A 19433-nucleotide genomic window follows, 5' to 3' on the forward strand; every position below is an offset into this window, starting at 1 on the left:
ACATGTGCTCTGGGGGTGGGGGTGGGGTGCTCTAACTAGAACAGCTTCAAGAGCTGCTCTGATTAAAGTGCCCAGTGTCTTGTGTATCAGCACCCCTGCACTTCAAAATAGTGGCGGGATGCTTCATCTAAAGCTCATTCAATGAGCTTTTGTTAAAGTGCCCTCACTGCCATTTTGAAGTGCGGGGACACTGATGCATGGGATGCAGAGGTGGGCTGGGGTGTGGTAATTACCACGCTCCAACAGACTTGATTAATTGATTCTGCTCTGATGTCCTGGAATTACAGTTCATTGGAGCAGCCTCCTGGCTCGTGTACAGGCACCCACAATGGTCAGCAGCAGCTCCTTCCACTTTTGCAAGGTCCAGGCTAAGACTTTGTGAAGTGATACTAAGGGCCTTGTTACATACTGTGCTTTGAGCTGCTCAAATGTTGATCAGTGTTAGTGGTAACTCAAGTTTAGAGCAGTCATACGTTAAAGCTAAAAACTTTTGAATGTCCCCAGCCGGCACAGCTGTGACTTGCCACCCAAGGGCTGGTGAGTCAGGACAGGCTTCTATCTCTGCTCTAGGTAGGGGTGTGAGAGAGAAATGCTGGGGGGTTGGGGACATGAAGTTGACAGGCAGAGAGTTAGTGGGATAGGGGTGGGTACTGAAATGGAAGGTGGGATGGGTGGTGAACTGAAGGAAGTCAGCTACTCCTGCATAAAATAAAAAGAAGTTGAAAAAATTAAAAAGAAATAAAGGGGAAGTAAGTTAAAGAAGGTCTCATTTTAATAAATTGGGATTCATAGAATCATAGAAAATTAGAGTTGGAAGGGATCTCAGGAGGTCATCTAGTTCAACTCTCTGCTTAAAGCAGGACTATCTCCAATGATCTCATCCCAGCCAAGGCTTTATCTAGCTGGGTCTCAAAAACCTCTAACATGGTGATTCCACAACCTCTCTGGGTAATATGTTCCAGTGCTTTACTACCCTCCTGGTGAGAGAAATTTTCCTAATATCTAACATAAGCTTCCCTTGCTGCAACTTAAATCCATTGCTCCTTGTTCTGTCATCTGCCACCACTGAGAATCTGACTCCATCCTCTTCGGAACCACCCTTCAGATAGCTGAAGGTTATAGTTAAATCCCCTTTCAGTCTCCTCTTTTGCAGACTAAATAAGTCCAGTTCCCTCAGCCTTCCCTCATAAGTCATGTGTCCTAGCCCTCTAACCATTTTTGTTGCCATTATCTGGACTCTGTCCAATTTGTCTGTTTCCTTTCTGTAGTGGGAGGCCCACAACTGGACACAGTACTCCAGATGTGGTCTCATCAGTACCAAATAGAGGGGAATAATCACTTCTCTTGATCTGCTGGCAACGGTCCTACTAATGTAGCCCAGTATACTGTTAGCCTTCTTTGCAACAAGGGCACACTAACCCCCAGGTTCTTTTCTGCAGAGTTGCTGCTTAGCCAGTCAGTCCACAGCCTGTACCGGGTGTATGGGATTGTTCTGCCCTAAGTGCAGGACTTTGCACTTGTCCTTATTGAACCTTATGAGATTTCTTTTGGTTCAAACCTCCAATTTGTTGAGTTCTTTCTGAATCCTAGCTGTACCCTCCAGCTTATCTACTACTCTCCCCAGCTTGGTGTTGTCTGCAAACTTGCTGAGGGTGCACTCCATCCCATCTTCCAGGTTGTTGATGAAGATATTGAATAAGACGGGCCCCAGGGCTGGCCCCTGGGGCACTCTGCTTGATACCGGCTGTCAACTAAACATCAAGCCATTGATTAATGCCCTTTGAGCCTGATGATCCAGCCAATTTTCTATCTGATTTACAGTCTATTCATCCAACCTCTACTTCCTTAGTTTGCTTGCAAGACTGTTGTGGGAGACTATATGACAAGCCTTGCTAAAGTCAAGGTATATAATGTCCACTTCTCCCCACTGCATCCACTGAGTCTGTCATTTCATCATAGAAGGCAATTAAGTTGGTCACACATGACTTGCCTTTGGGGAATCCATTCTGTCTGTTCGTAATCACCTCCTCCAAGTGCTTAGAAATGGATTCCTTGAGGACCTGCTTCATGATTTTTCCAGGGACTGAGGTGAGGCTGTAGTTCCCTGGATCCTCCTCCTTCACTTTCTTAAAGACGGGCACTATATTTGCCTTTTTCCAATTATCTGGAACCTTGTCCAATTGCCGCAAGTTTTCAAAGGTAATGGCCAGTGGCTCTGCTATCATGTCAGCCAACTTCCTCAGCACCCTTGGGTGTATCTCATCCAGCCCCATGGACTTCTACACACTCAGCTTTTCTAAATAGTTTCTAACCTGCTCTTTTGCCAATGTTGGCTGCTTACCTCCCCAAACTGTGTTGCTGGGTGCAGTAGTCTGGGAGCTGATCTTGCCTGTGAAGACTGAGGTAAAAAAGGCATTGTGTACTTCAGCCTTTTCTGCATTGTCACTAGGTTGCCTCCCCCATTCAGTAAGGGAGCTACACTTTTCCTAATTTTCCTCTTGATGCTAACATACTTGTAGAAATCCTTCTTGTTATCCTTCACATCCCTTGCTAGCTGCAACTCCAATTTCTATTTGGCCTTCTTGATTTCATCCTTGCATATCCAAGCAATATTCTTATACTCCTCCCTAGTTATTTGTCCACATTTCCACTTCTTGTAAGCTTCGTTTTTGTGTTTTAGCTCACTGACGAGTCCCTGCTAAACCAAACTGTTTTTTTGCTGTATTTGCTAGTCTTCCTATACACTTAGATGGTTTGTTCCTCTGTCTTCAGTAAGGTTTCCTTAAAGTACAGCCAGCTCTCTTGGACTCCTTTCTCCCTCAGCTTGGCCTTCCAGGGAACTTGGAAGAGTAGTGGTGGATGGGTTGTACTCAACCTGGTGAGATGTGAGCAGTGGGGTACCCCAGGGCTCGGTCCTCAGGCCCGCACTGTTTAACATCTTCATCAGCGACTTGGACGAGGGGGTGGAAAGCACGCTGTCCAAGTTTGCTGGTGACACTAAGATGTGGGGCGAGGTGGACACACTTGAAGGGAGAGAAAGGCTGCAACTAGATTTAGACAGACTACAAAAGTGGGCAGATGAGAATAGGATGGGGTTCAATGTAGACAAATGCACCTTGGGAGAGGGAATCCACAGCATACATACAGGCTGGGGAGTTCCTCTCTTGAAAGCACAGAGGCGGAAAGGGATCTCGGAGTCATTATTGACTCCAAGATGAACATGTGTCGCCAATGCCAGACCGCAGTCAGCAAGGCCAGCCATACCTTGTCATGCATCCAAAGGTGCATCTCAAGCTGGTCCAGAGAGGTGATACTCCCCCTCTATGTGACTTTGGTTAGGCCACAGTTGGAGTACTGCGTCCAGTACTGGGCGCTGCACTTCAAAAGGGATGTGGCCAGCCTGGAGAGGGTTCAGAGGAGGGTCACCTGCTTGGTGAGAGGGCAGCAGGACAGGCCCTATGAGGAGAGACTGAAGGACCTGAACCTGTTCAGCCTCAGCAAGAGGAGGCTGAGGGGGAACCTGGTGGCTGCCTACAAGCTCATCAAGGGGGATCAACAGCAAATAGGCAGAGCTCTTTTCTCCCCAGCACCACCTGGGGTGACAAGGAACAATGGTCATAAGCTGATGGAGAATAGGTTTAGGTTGGAGATCAGAAGGCAATATTGTACAGTTAGGGTGGCCAAAATTTGGAACCAACTTCCCAGGGAAGTGGTCCTCGCCCCTACCTTGGGCAAATTCAAGAGGAGGTTGGACGATGACCTGTCTGGGGTCTTGTGAACCCAGCATTCATTCCTGCCTGTGGCAGGGGGTCAGGCTAGATGATCTGTACGGGTCCTTCCTGACCCTAGCTACTATGCAACTATGAAACTATGCCCATCAGGTCCCTGAATAAATCCAAGTCTGCTTTTTGGAGGCCAGGCCCTCCAGGATTGGGGTGTAGGGGGTGCTGGTCATGCTTCCTGGGGTTGCTGAGAGGTGAGAGCAATAAGGGAAGGTGCTTTTGAGGGAGCTACTGTCCCTGCCCCAGGCCAGGTCATGGAGACCTGATCCAGCCTTATACCTTGGGTCCTTTTTTTTCCCCCAGCCTCCCTTAAACTCCACTCTTGGACCTGTTTGTACCCTGCGACCTGGCTAGCAAGTGTGTGCTCTTCAGGATGTTTACTTGGTGTTGCACTCCTGGAGGTGGGAAGGGGAGTTGTCTTGGTGCTAGAACCACCTCCTGGACAGTAGAGTTCTGGGGGTGAAAAGTTTGTCTGTGCAGAACAGGAGGATGGGGGAGAGGATACTGCATCCTGGGATGCTGGATGACTGTGACTTGGGTGGCTCATCTGTGGGGAGTGGCAACACATTAATGGAACAGGAGCTGGGTAACAGATTAGAGAGAAACTTGCCCTGGAGTGACATAAGTTTAAGCCACCTAAAGTGTGCTTAAAACTAGTTTCAGATGTTTAATGTGTGGACAATCCAGGGGTTAAGAGCTCCAGTAGCTGCCTACAATTGGTGTGTAACAAGGCCCCAAGAAGCAAAGGCTGATGGGCACTTCTAGTTGTTAAGTTTTACACATGTAAAGAATTATGTAAAAAGTGCATGGGTAAGTAACTGAAACAAAAAGTGAAGCATTTTCACCAACTGTGCACAAATATAAAAGGACAGGGGAGAATCAAGCCTCTTGCTTACAAAGTATGTTGCTTTCATTCTGGTTGGACGGTTGGATGAATTTTTCATGAAAATTATCACTGAAAGGCTGACTTTTTGCTGGCAAAATTTTAAATTTTCAACTAGCTCTAGTTGATTTGTTGCTAGATTTGAAACAGTGTTCCTCATGGTTTCGCTGTTGTACTATCAATCATGCATGGCTTTATAATGTAGGCTTGTGTGTTGCCACTGAGACAAAACGGGTACTATAGTACAGCAGTAGACACCCAATTCTTTTATAAGGATTCAGGGCTCTCTTGCTGAGTCACTCTAGGCTTCCGATCTGTATTCAGTGTAAGGTAATTTATGGCTGAATCCTTTTATGTCCAAATAGAATATGAGAGGAAATCAGCCTGACATGTTTTCACTTCAGTTTCCTACCTTCCAACTTGGGTTGCTTAGAAGAGAAAGGCTTTTAACAGTATTCAGTGGCCCAGCCCCAACTACTCGCTCTTGGATTTGGTCTAGTCAGAGATGAAGGTGCTATCTGATTGGGGAATGAGTACACATTAGGTTTTGGAGGAAATCTGTAGGAAGAGCAAAGCTTGAGGAGGAATTTTTAGGTGTAGGTTAAATTGGTATTACTATTGAGTGTTCAATACCAGAATATTTTGTGGAGATGAATTTGGGTCCTTGGCTTAGGGTCTGTATCCTTGGGGTACTGACCTTGTCTGTTCATCAGGAGAAGGTAGAAGTGGTGTTTGACTTTGATACAGCATTGTTTAAAACACCTGACTGACACCTGGTGACATAACGGAGATCTGTGTTTTGATTGCAAAGATGCATAGATATAACCCCTGGTTGGGTGGTGGACTCTGATGCTGAGCCTCAGCACCAGGTTCCAGCCTTGTATATGGCAATTCCAAATTTATCTTATCACAGAGTACTTAGTGCTGTTTTACTTTTGTGTAATGAAGAACTACACCACTTTTACTTTCTCAAACCCTTGCATAACTTGGGTTCCAATCAGTTACCAAAGTACATTTTCATGGATGTGTTGCAGGCTTTAAGAGGTAGTTGGAGAGGCAGTTCTCCATTTATCAGCATTCTCCTCGCCTTCGCTGTGTACAAGCTGTCAGGAGGGAGGAGAAAATCTGGTAATATGGTCACTGACTGCACATTTTCCTCAGCTATAACTCCTCAGACTCCAAGAGCATGCATAGCTCTTCAAATCCCTCCTATTCCACTTCCATATTTGAGCTCTCCCCACCTGACTTGGAACAGCACCTGGAGGGAAATCAGCCTGAAATGTTTTCACTTCTGTTTGCCACCTTCCCACTTTGGTTGCTGAGAGGAGAGGAGAAAGGCTTTTAACACCATTCAGTGACCCGGGTCTAAGTACACTCTCCTAGATTTGATCTAGCCAGGGATACGCGAGGTCAGCTCCAGGGGCCTGGAAGAGTGAGAGAAACTGTGTCAACAGGCTGCTCCCGTCATGTCTGAGTGGTGAATGATGAGTGTGTGACATGGCAGAGGGGGTGAGAGTGCTCACCTGGAAAATGTTGTAGGGAGGCTGTCATGGATGTTTAAGTGCTGATAAAGACGTGTCAGAGTTATCCTCACAGTGCATTTAGGAAAACGGTACTGTAATCTCTCTCCCTTTTTCTCCTGCTTCATGGTTCAAAAGGAAGTCTGCTGGCATAGTTCATAGCGGAGAAGGTAGCAGCAGGTTATGGCTAAATAGGGGAGGGAAATTATTTTGAAAAATGTGGCATTTTATCTTTTTGTCTTGATGAACCAAACAGTAGGTAACCATGGGGATTTAGCGCACACATCTCCTGCAAGCCATGAATATTATCCAAAGTCCATTGAAATCAACAGAAACTCTCTTTGGTTTTAGTAGATTTTGGTTTGGGCTCCTTTTCACCAACATTCCCAGATCACAAAATACATAATTTTGTATGGTACATATTTTTTTTAATCTAGAAAGATGTCTCTGGGATGGATCATTTGCCTTCAATGTATGCCTCTTAGTCCCTGAGCACAGCCTTGAAGCCTGCTTCAAAGAGGTGTGGTAACAAATGTTGCAGAGGTCTCTGAGGTCCCTGTGAGATCAAAGATACAGCAGGGGTGGGGAGCAGAAACAGAGGGATCACATTAGAAGTGAAATTACAGTTCTGGGGAGGAACAATTCAGGACTGATCTGCTAGTAAATAATCATGGCAACCGCAGTTCTAAGATGGGGCAACCAGCAATGTAAAAATCAAGGCTTACCTTGTACCTAAGACCATCTTGGGAAGTGATAGCTCAGAATCACTGGAGGCAGATTTATTAGAGCTGTGTTCGTTTATACCAGGGCTGATTTTAACCTTGTGCTGTGGGGTCTGATTATATAGGTGTTCGGGAGGAAGAACACAGATGAAGACACTAAATCCAAGATTTAGTCAAGAATGTGACCTACCATTATCCTATTTTCATGAAGCCTGTTTTTCTTTTAAATTGCAGCTCAAATACCTGGAACAGCTGTGTTTCAATCTCAGATCTGCCTTTATCTGCCTCAGCTCTCCCTGTAGGATTCTGGCCTTCCTGGTAGAAGAAGAAGATCTGCCTGTCTTAGACTGCTGGGGGGTGAGGGGCGGGAGGGATGTTTTAATTAGAGTGGTTCTCATGCATCTTCTCTAGTTAAAATGCCTCACCAGCACTTGTGTTAAGCCCCTGCGCCTTTTAAGTGGCTATGGGATGCCGTATCTAAAACTCATTCAATAAAGTTATGTTAAAGTTCCCTGCAGCCATTTTAAAACGTGTGGGGTTTAATATACATAACGCTGCAGCCTTCTAATTAGATTGCGGAGCAGATTTTGCTTTGATACCTTCTAATTAAAATGCCAGTGGGCGTGTGTGTAGGCAGCTACTGATACATTTTTTGTTTTCTTCTTCCTTTGGTCCCCAGGCTGCTATGTCTTTCCCTTATGACTCCTCTTAATGTATCATATTTGTCCATCCCAACCATATAGAATTTAATGGAATGAAGATTTGAAACAGGGCAGCAGTGAACCTTTGTAGATGCATATGGGGAACTTCCCATGAACCTGTGGGCAGCAGGGCAAGAGTCGGGGAGGTGGGGTGGAGTGGGGATTTTGCTTGTCCTGTAACATGAATACTATTAAATATCACTGGGTTTTTGGTTGTAGCCATGTTATTCTAAGGACATAGGCAGGCAAGGTTCTTTGAGTAGATGTGAAATCTGGTATTAGACCAACTGAGTAGTTGGAACAAAGTTCACTGAATATAACTGAATTTCTCTTTTTGCAGGAAAGATTGAATTGTATATAGGTACTGCCTGTAGGCCCCTTGTACATTAGCTTTTAATTATGAAGCAAAGCATAAATGAGAGTTTGATTAGTAATCCCTCTTCAGAAGGGAAGGGAGAATCACTTTCTGGAGTATTTTTTTTAGATGTGTCCAGGACTCGCAGTTGAGCTGCATCTGAGCTTGTGCACCCAATGCCAAGGAGGGCACCTACTCAAGCAGTACCGAAATGAGCCTCATTTTGATGAGGATCTGATTCTGATCTCATTTTGCTTGACTATAACTAACTCCATAGTCTTCATTATAATTTTTCCTTATTTACACTGGGAAAGACTGTGATCAGAGCCAGCCCCTTAAAGCATTATTGATTTGACCACAGAAGAATCAAGGTAAAGGATTGGGATTTTCCTCTGCTCTTAGAAGGAAAGAAATTTGAATCAGCTTTGACTTCTCTTCTTTCATCACTCACACTCTTAATTACTTGACTTCCATCCTTCCCTTCTAGTCAGCTGGGAAAATTTTCCAATGTTTAGCCCTTGAGCCTGACCTTGCATATCTGCAAAAACCAAAGGAGAGGAAAGAAGTTTAACTAGATTTAATTGGGGACATTTCTGCCCATCAACCCTTCCCCTCTGGTCACCTGGTCAGGTGGTCAGGATTGTAAAGGCAGAGGGAAAGTGATACAGATTCACGGCAGAGCCGTGCAGCTGTCAAGCTGGGTTACCCGATAGACAGGAGATGGTGCCTGCAGGAAACAGAGATGGTTCCCACCTGTCCTGAGCTAATGAGGATGTTTCTGATGTCAATAAATGTTTCCTGATCATAGTAAAGGGGCTGTGATCAGTAATCTCCCCATCACGAACAAGAGAGGAGTGAAAGATGTGGGGAATAAGAGAGAGAGATGAACACAGAGAGGGAAGCAGTAAAAGAGACAGAAATGAGGGAAGATGGGAGAAGAGAAAGAATGGAAAGAGTTTGACCAAAGGAAGCAAAGAAGAGGCTGAGAAAGAGGAGGAAAATGGGAAGTGGAGAGAAAAGATGGCTAGAGCCAGAAAAAGGATAAAACAGATGAAAGAAAGGGAAGTTGGGGAATGGAAAGATGATGACCTGGGAGAAGCAAGCTAGGAAAAAGCTTCTGGGATGTTGAAGATCAGCCTTGTGCTGTGTGGGTACAACAGTGGGTCAGAAGCTTGCAAAGAAAAAAACACTACCTTGATGACCGGTTCCTCCTTGCATGATGTTATAATTTTTTTTTTCATGTGCACAGTATTTCTCAGGGGGCCTGGCAATGATGGGGCAGTATCTTTACTCTCATTTTGTAGATGTGGAATCTAAGCCACAGGGCAGGAAAGTGAATTGCCAAAATTCAAAACAGCTGGGGGCTGATAGAGCCTACCGTAGTATCCAGGCCTTCTGACTACCAAGCCCATGGAGTCTTGTCTGTGGAATAACAGTGCCTCCCATATCATCCCAACCCTTAGGTAGTTGAGAATTTATGGCATATGGATCATTGAAATTAATCCAAAAAGGAGAGTGTTCACAGCTTCCCCCTGCATCTGCCTAGAGCAGGGTTCTTGGCACAGTACTTGTAAGTACTTCCGTGTATTCTGAATTCTCCTTCCTCTGTGGAAACCACTTTCCTTGTTTCCAATACAGAATCTGAGGGAAGGCATGCCAGGTCAGTTGCAGAGCAGATCAACATATTTTAGCTATAGCTAGATAGCGTAAAATCTTACATAGCTATCCATCCCCATAATAATGTGAATAATGAACATATCATGTCTTAATGTACTTACTTACAACCTACCCTTTTCCATTAGGTGAGGCAGAGCTACTAACCCCATTCTGTTGATATGGAACTAAAGAATAGAGAGACCAGGTAACTTGCCCAAGGATATACAAGAAATGTGGGAGAACCAGACTTACATAGAGGTTTCCCAAGCCATATCCTAGTGCTACTGGACTCCACAGAGCATACTCACCAAAGCAGCTCACTTACGTGTGGCAAGTAGATAGGAGTTGTAACTGTGATTGTAATATTCACAACCCATGTTAAATAAGACAACACATGCTGAGATCTATGGCTGTCCATCAAAGGAATCTGTCTGAATTTATCTGCTGCCAGGGGAGTTAATGGGGCCAGAATTCTCAAAAGCGGGAGTGGTGCTGTCACTGAGCCACCAAAATAAATGGTCAAATTGTCAAGAGTTCACCATGTTGGATGCACATTTTGAGCTGAGCCCTGTTAAAAAATTGGCCAATAATTTTATGAAGGAAGCCTTTAGGGAGCTGAGCATTTCTGAAAATTTGGCCCCAGTTGTGGGTGCAAAGCACTTGACAATGAAGGTCTGAGCAGCTTTGAAATTTGGCCAGTGCTTTGATAAGAAGCCATCGTGAACACTTTGTAGGACTAGAACTAAAATTTGCACACTTATGGTATTACATAGGTCATATGGTACTGTATCTGTTCCCCTTGCTGGAGGACAGAATTACCCAATAAAACATTAATTTTACAAATGGATCTACTATTCAAAATTCACTTTCTGTTGATAAGTTACATAAGTAACTGGAAAAAATATCATCCGACTCATGAGAATAAACAGTGTATACACTGTATATTGTTTATTGAATGACTCAATCTACAGACCAACAGATTTTGAACACTAATTTGGTCTGCTTGTACCTATGTTTTCAGAAAGTCTCTTTCATTACAAATTATTTATCAGTATGTAATATCATTCAAAATGGAATGTCTTATGCAGCCTCATGTCCTATACGATATCATATATGCAGTCTTCAAACCCAGCTTACCTTTTTTTAATTATCAATGAGATCTTCCAAATAAGTCTAGCTCAAAAAAACCCAAAGCAAAACATGCCCTCCCCCCTATTTAGAGATGAGTGGATGGGCTAATCCTTCCTGGGTTAGAACCTTTTCTTGCAAGAAGACCACATATTTGATATTTAGACCAATAAGTCATTCCCTCTGGCAGATCCTAACATTTCCATTGCTACTCTGTGCATAGCCTTATATTCATTTCTAATCGTTCCCTGAAGAGAATTCTTTTCAAAATTCTAAGCCCAGTGTATCATGCTGCCAGGTACTTCTACTGTTCTGCACGTAAGCCGTTATTTATCTTCAGGAATCCAGGTTTTTGATTTGTAATGGAAACATGGAGAAAAATGCAGATTTATCCTTTTACCCGAAGAAAACACAGGTTTCTCATTTTAATGGAGAAATCCACAGATTTTGCACTTTTGCAGAGAGCTCTCTGCAGGGTGGCAGAGTTCCATCCTGCAAGGGGCCGGGGGAGAAGGAGAGGGAGGAGGGCGGTCAGGCAAGGTGTGCCATGTGCATGTATGTGCACTTGGCTGCCAGGCAGCCTGGAGAGCAGCTCCTGCAGGTAAGTTAGGGGGGTGGGGGTTGAGGCCCCCACAGGGAGGGAGGGAGTGAGTTGGGCAGGGCTGGGGCTGCTGCCCAGCTAGGGGGTGCGTGAGGCATGGGGCCTGGGGCCAGAATGCGTGGCTGAAGGGCCCCAGCAGGGAGTGGGATGGGGCCATGGGCAGCTTGTCCAGAGGGTGGGTGGTGGGGCTGGCTTCCTGCTACTCTGCACACTTCTAGGAGGTCAGGGGGGACCCATGCCCCCCAGATTTGTGCATGGTGTGGGGGTGGATGCGGGCTGCCTGCTGCAGGCTCAGGATTCCTGCTCTGTTGCCCTCCCCCAGGGCCTCTGCAGTAGGTGTGACCCAGCACAGCAGGGCAGAGTGGGGCCGCACAGAGAAGCTGTGCCCCTCACTACTGCCTCATGGGCAGGGGATGCCTTGCCATGGCAGCGCAGGGTTCGCAGTGGCAAGGAGCTTCCCCACCTGACCCCACTCTGCCCTGTCATGCCAGATCACACCCGCTGGACTGCGGAGGCCCTGGGGGAAAGCATCAGGGCAGGGAGCCCAAGCCCACAGCAGGCAGCCTGCACCTGCCCCCACCACACGGATCTGGGGACATGGTTCCCCCTGTACCCCTGGGAGCGTGTGTAGTGGTGGGGAGCTGACCCCAACCCCAACCTGAGCCTGCAGTGGGCAGGCAGCGGGGGCAGGGAGGGTTAGGGTTAGGTGGCAGCCAGGGCTTGGGTGCTGCTGTGGAGGGCAGGGGGCTATGGACCTCGGTCCTTGGCCCTGTAGCTGGGGGTCCCCTCTGGCAGGGTTAGGGGAGGCTGTGCGGGGGGGGGGGGGGTGAGGGGCACAAGCAGAGCCACGGGGCTATGGATGGGGGTAGTGAAGGGCACTAGTAGGGCCAGGGGGCTGTGGCTTGGGAGTGGGGGGCCTGGACCTGCATTCTGCGAGCAAAAGGGGGAGGGGGTACTTTGATTTTCCATGTTAAAAACCCCAAAATCAAATACCAAAATCTATAGGTATTTAGAATTTATTTTATTATAGTGATTGAGGCCCTGGCAGGCTTCCAAATTGGTTTAAAATGGTAAATATATCAAGAAAACATTGTGTTCAACTGATACATATATATATATATATATATATATATATATATATATATATATATATATATATATATATATATATAGTGGTTTTTCATTTAATTACAGATTTTTGGGGTTTTTATCAGCGAATTTGCAATTTTTTTTATCAGGGAAAACGAGGATCCCTGCTTATCTTTAAGCAATATATAATTTCATTGACTTCAGCTGGATTGCATTTTATGAGCTTTGCTGGGTCAGTGGCTATGCTGACATATATGATAGAGCTGTACGAAATTTCCCTGAGTGTTTCATTTTGAAGCTGTTTTTACACGTTTTGAGCTTGAAACAGCAAAATCAAAATGAAACGAAAGTCTTTGAAACAGCTTTGAAATGAAACAAGGGCACTTGAAACGTTTCAAAAGTTTCAAAACATTTAGAGGTTTGAAGCTGGGCTTACTTGGCTTCAGCACCAGTCCAAGCTGCAGCAGCAGCCCGTTGTCATCCCTTGCATAGATCCGGGGGCCATGCCCCCCCAGGAGGAGTCTGGCACAGCCCTGCAGCCCTCCCAGGGGTGCAGGCCCCTGGATCTGCGCCCTGGATGGCAGGAGTCTGCCGCTGCCATCTGGGACCGGCGCTGGGTGCAGCCTGTGCCCATTGCTGGGAACACAGCTGCTTCTGCTGGCCCCAGGTAGCAGCGGCAGCCTCCTGTCATCTGATGTGCAGATCGGGGGCCCACATCCCCAGGAGGGCTGTGGGGCTGAGCTCCGTGGGGCTGGCAGAGCTGTTCAGTGTAGCCTGATGGTGGGAGGCAGGGGAGAGACAGGGCTCCACCAGCCCTATGAAGTTCAACCTGGCAGCCGGTGGCAGGAGAGAGCTAGTGGTGGAGCTGCCCTGGCTCTGACTGCAGCCCTGGCCAGTGGCTCTCCCTCACCTCCTGCCACTGGGTTGGGCTCCATGGGGCTGGAGGAGCCACTTGCAGCGCAGCCCTGGTGAGCACAGCCCGGTGGCTGGAGGCTCTGCAGCCGCAGGGAACTGAGTCTGGTGGTGGGAGGCGGAGGAGAGCCGGTGGTGGAGCTGCTCAGAGAACAGCCCTTATTCTGAGTGCAGCCCTGGCCAGCGGCTCTCCCCCGCCTCCCACTGCCAGGCTCAGCTCCGTGGGGCTGGTGGAGCTGGTCGGAGAGCAGATCGGTGGTGTGTGGCAGGGGAGAGACAGGGCTGTGCTCCAAGTGGCTCCATCAGCCCCACAGAGCTCAGCCCAGCAGCGGGAGGTGGGGGAGAGCCACTAGCCAGGGCTGCGTGCTGAGTGGCTCCACCACTGGCTCTCCGCTTTGCCAGCCCCACAGAGCTCAGCCCCACAGACCTCTCGGTGGTGTGGACCCCCAGATCTGCACGGGGGATGACAGGAGGCAGTCCCAGGCAGCAGAGGCAGCCTCCTGTCATCCCGAGCACGATCCAGGGGCCCGCACCCCCAGGCGGAGTCCGGCACAGCCCCACAGCCCTCCTGGGGGTGAGGGCCCCAGATTTGTGTGTGGGATGCCAGGAGGCTGCCGCTGCCAGCAAGTGACGTGAATTTTGCTTGTCAGCAATCTGAGGTGCAGTTTCCCAGAAATCCCTACACCTAACTTCCTGAAACTTGGCATACTTCATGCACTCAGAAGAGAGTACCATTTCTGCAATTTTCATCTGAAACAGGCATGAAATGACAAAGTTATAGGCATTTTCATGATGCCTAAGTTTTGGGCTGTTAGACTCACAGGGTAGCTCCTCTGTAGTCATCACCACTGAACTGTTTATTAAGGGTGATTCAGTGTTTGATGCCCTTGGAAGTGTACTTGACTATCTTTGTGGGGTCACCAGCTTTAAAAGTCACTGCAGACTGATTTTGAAACCAGGCAGCAAAGCCTCCTGTGAGTACACATAACTGATAGTCAAAATTTAAAGCAAATAAAGCAAACTAAAAATAAAACTCTGAATGTATGAGGAAATTTCCCAGCTTCAAAACTATTCCAGTTTTCTTCATACTTGGTTTGTTCTTGAGAACTCAGTGAAAACTACAAAACAAGCCAAATTTGATTTCCTGTGTGCACAACATTCACTTATTGGCCTCTTCAGCAGAAAGTCCAATGAGTGGAGAGGCGTTAATAAAAATTAATCCATCTACTACTCTTAAATCCTTCAGTTCAGATGCTTTAGTTCAGCTAGCACTGCCTATGTGGTTCTGATTTGTAAATAAATGTGTCGGGCTCCAGTCAAGTGTCTGTCTTCATCTTTGCTACCAGTAGCTAGAAGTAGGAACAGGGAACCACCAACTGATGTCATTGACAAGCTATTCCTGAGTCCAACACATCAATCTGTGCTTTAATCACACAGAGAAATCATCCCCTCCCCTTCAAATTCCAGGGGCTGTGGATTGCTGGTGAGACTTCTTACTAGAATTCTGCAGCTCTCTCCTTGTTTCAAGCTGGGACATGTGAGGGAGATGGAGAACACAGTGGGACATTTGAGATATCAAATACACTCAACCCTTGGGTTTCAGTGATTTCTATAATACTTTGAAATCAAGGCATTGGGTCCTTCTCCCCTTTAATTCGCCCCCTCCTCTCCTTGAAGAAGTGTGTGTTGATGTAAGCGGACAAGGCAGGGAGTCAATAAAGAGAGTATCAGAGAGCCTAGGAGATTGCCTGCAGCAACAGAGAAGACACAATTACTGCAACAACTGTCCAACCAACCACAGCTAGGAGACTCCACTTAATCTAATTGAGTGTGAAGGCAGTCTGGAGACACAGGACCCGCTCCTCCATCTCCCCCTCCCATAATATAGACACTATTGGCTGATAATTGGCGCCAGTGGGCTAGTGCTAATTGTGCTAATGCTCCTGGTCTGAAGGAGAAGCATGTGAAGGATGAAGGGGTATGCTGGGGAAAGGAGGGAGGGAGGAGAGAGAGACAGTAATCATAAAAGTTGGAACAGAGCTTTAATTTCATATCAAATATTTAAGTAAGTGAGTGGAAGATCTGTGAACTCTCTTTGTGGTAACCCACAAAAGGCCTTAGAGAAAAGGCCCCCTGTGTTGACAATGGGCTATCAAGAGTGCTACATTCCTCCTCCCCCCAGCTTTGTTTAATTAATTGTATGAATCGCTAATGGCCTTCTATCTTTTTTTCTCTGCTTTCTGTCATTGCTGCTTTTTGATACTTGATTTCAGGAATTCAGCATTTCCTGGCTTTCTCTGGCCAAAATTTCACTGATTTTTCTGTATTTAGGAAGTTTCCTCTGAGCAGAGAGAGAGAGGATCAGAAGTGATTTGTATGTGGGTATTAGACAGGCGCAGGAAAACCAGGAGTTGGTGAATATGTGTGATGTTCTTTTTAAAGCTACAATCCAAATCCCATTGGTTTCAGCAGCAGATTAATAATACTTTAGTAGAGCTTGCCTACATTAGAAAGTTTACCACAACATATACTACTGTGTGTGTCTGTATAATATGCATGGCTGTGTCTGTATAATATGTATGGCTGTGTCCACACAAGTGCAGACACTTGTTTCCCCAGGGACAAGTAGCAGTGGCACACCTTGTGCCACTGCTACTTGTCCCTGGGGAATGCCCATGCCATGAGCCCTCTGGGGCACAGCAGGTTGCTCCTGGTGTGGTAGTGGAGGCTGGGGCTGGCAACTGTGCTGGCCCCAGCAGACTTACCTGGGGTCCTGGGGGCCTCTGGGAACTGCAGCTGCAGTGCTTCTGCAGCTGGGAGCCTGGCTGGCAGCCAGAGTGTGGTTCTGGCAGCCAGGCTCCAGTTTTGGGTGGCACACACTGCCACCATGTGCGTGGCCCCACTTTTTTTTGGCATGGGTTTTTTTGACCCCAGGATCTCCTGGGGTCACCCTCCCCCCTACCCCTCCCTGCACTGCAAGGTAGTAGCGCAGAGAATGCCTGCACGTGCAGCGTGTGGTGCTGCACATGGGTCTGAGGTGCCACATACCGCATGTCTGGATTTGTCTGGACGTAGTCTATATGTTTATGTATTATGTATAATCAAAGATAAAGAGACAACCCCTGTCCCTGAAACAGATTCAATTATACCAGTGAAAAAATGCTTACACTAGTAGTTTACCTTGGTTTGATATAGTAAGCTATATGGCACCTTAAAGCACTTTTACCCTAGTAGAACGCATTCACATTAAGTCTTATCCTGGGATAACTACATCAGTTAAAAAACATACCTTCAGCTTATCCTAGTATAACATTTCTAGGATAGGCCACCTCTAAGTTACAATTATACCCCAGTGTCTCAGTGCTGTGTTAGGGACGCAATGCTGCTGCTAGTCCCATCTTTGAAATAAGACATAAAAACAAGTTGTTTGTTCATTAAAAAGCTCATAGGTCCATTTGCAGGAGATAGCTTGTTAACACTGGTGTCTTGGCCAAACATGAACTGATTTGATTACACTCCATTTATATAATTTCTTCTGCCGGATAAGACTGCTTCTCAGCCTTCACCAATCCATGATCCTTGAGAGCAGCTCCTTTGTTTTATTGTGACTCGCCATCTCAGAATCCTTCGGCTTTTTTTAGGAAGCCTTTGTCTATGACATAAAGGGCTTCAAAAACATTCTGATGGTATATCATTTGTTTTCATAAAGCTATGAGTGGCAAAAGCAGGAAGTTACATCCAACAATACATAAGACTATATATTTTCACATTTTAAAATATGTACCTAGTTTTAGAGTTGAGCCAGTTGAGTAGTGGCTTCGGTTATACAGTGTAGAACTCAAATTATTCCATTGAAGATATAATCTGTGTTTTCTTAGAGATCTGTACTAAGTTAGTGATTTATCTAGAAGTCCCAACTGAGATCAAGACCCTCACTGTGGTGGACACTATACAAAGAGTCCTTTTCCAAAACACCTGATGATTTAACTCGGGGGTCAGCAGCTTATGGACCCTGGGCCAGATCTGACCCAAAAAGTGGTTGGATCCTGTCCAGGAAAGTCAGACATGTCCCAGGACAGCATGCAGCTGCACCAAGCCACCCAGAGCTGGGTTGCAAGCTCTGATCTGTGGTGACAAAATGTTGTTGACCCCTGGTCTAAATAGACAAAGGAAGTATGATTATATGGAAGCAATATTTTACAGTTAGGGTGGCCAAAATCTGGAACCAGCTTCCCAGGAAAGTGGTCCTCACCCCTACCTTGGGCAAATTCAAGAGGAGGTTGGATGATCACCTGTCTGGGGTCTTGTGAACCCAGCATTCATTCCTGCCTGTGGCAGGGGGTCAGGCTCGATGATCTGTTCAGGTCCCTCCTGACCCTAGCTACTATGAAACTACTATGTTCTCTGGCTCTCAAAACACAATAATGGGACTGATGTGTGAGGATTTTAAAACTTGTTTGGCATCAGTCACTTGCACTAAGGAAGTGAAAGTGAATTAAAGCTCCAGAGTGATCTGTTTCAAAACCTGATTTCCAAATCCCAAATTCATTAGCAATTGCTTTTGTCTAAAAAAAAAAAATACATGTATTTCTTTCATGTGGGTACACTCCAATGGAATATGGCATCTTGAAAATAGTTAAGAAGTTTGGCATTGTAAATCAAAGATAGAGGCTGCTTGCAGATGTTAAAAAACCCCCCAAAACATGCTTTGCTGGAAGAAACAGCATGTTACTTCAACCCAGTTGCGCAGTGTCTGTGTAGATTGGGTGCTTCAGTGGGGCTTTTATCTAATCGCTGAGTCAATCAGCGATTAGATAAAAGTGCCAAAAAAGCCCCACTACAGTGCCCGATCTATACAGACATCAGGCAAACTGCATCCAACTAAGACATTGACTCTTTTGGGCATGTGCCAGGCTTGGTGCGGGCGCATGCTGAGTTTGAAGTAAAGCACCTTTGGGTTTTTATGTTTGCAAGCAGACTTGCACCATATTCAAGAGGATACTGTGCCTTGACATTTCTCGCTCAGATCAATCCACAGTGAATTCATCTGACATTTCTACAGTACAGCAGATAGAGGTGCACTGCATTTGTTCACAAAAGCAAACAGCAGAATGTTTATGGGATCTTCATCAATGGTTTGCTATGCTTCAGACTTTTTTCTCAGATAATCTGGCATTTATTTATCAGCTAGTGTTTCATGGTGGTTTGCATGGAGTGTACAAAAGGCCTGTATGCACCATAGCTTTCATTCTACTTGATAATGTTCTTATCCCAGTTGTTCTATGACAACTAGTCAGATCAGTCCCTGTCAGTCAGCCCTACCATACAGTTTGGTGAATCATTGTGATCAGAGGCATAGTAGGGCAGCTCTGTGCCTGAGGCAGCCAAAATGCACTGGGCAGTACTGCTGTTACTGTGCTTGATGGTAGTGATGTGTTCAGCTGCCACTGCAGCAGCAGCAATTTTTGCCCTGTACCCCCTTCTCCCCAACCTGGGCTTGCTTCCCCAGGTGCACCCTCCTCTCCCCAGGTTTGTTATTGATTTTAATAGAGGTTGAAATAAATTGTTTGCTGTCAACAAATAAACCAAACAAAATTATTTTCATTTTTAAGTTTACAGATGATTAAGGCTCCATTGGTCTGGGGAAGCATGGGGAACATTGCCTGCTCCTCATTCCTCTCTCAGACTGGAGGGAGGAAAGGGAGCAGTGGGGCAGCACCCTCTGCCCATTGCCCAGACTAGGACACCCCAGTCTGGGGAAGGGGTGGGGAGCAGCAGGTCCTGGTCCCCAGGAGGGGAGGGAGAAGCAGGGCAATGCTCCTTGTGCTTTTTCCAGGCCAGGATGTTCCCAGTTGCAGGAAGACTCAGGGGACAGTGGCAGCTCAACAACTCCATGCTTGGTAGGAATTGAGCTGTGGGAAATGCACCTCACCCCTTCCCCAGACTGACATTATGTAGCCTTCATAAGGCACAAAGGAAGTTGTCGCTTGACTCTTCCTGATCACAGAGGAGTTGAGCAGAAGTGTTCATTCTAGTCTGCAAAAGGGTATGTTTTCTCCCAGAGAAACTGAATGAATGCTTGTA

At 46.3% G+C, this 19433-nt stretch overlaps 1 long non-coding RNA gene across 1 annotated transcript in view; it reads left to right on the forward strand.

Moving 5' to 3' along the window:
• The window catches only part of LOC109284680 (uncharacterized), a 421234-nt gene that overhangs the window by 108970 nt on the left and 292831 nt on the right, over positions 1–19433 (forward strand). The window lies entirely within an intron of this gene.

Source organism: Alligator mississippiensis, chromosome 10, assembly GCF_030867095.1.
Source record: "Alligator mississippiensis isolate rAllMis1 chromosome 10, rAllMis1, whole genome shotgun sequence".
NCBI lineage: Eukaryota > Metazoa > Chordata > Crocodylia > Alligatoridae > Alligator > Alligator mississippiensis.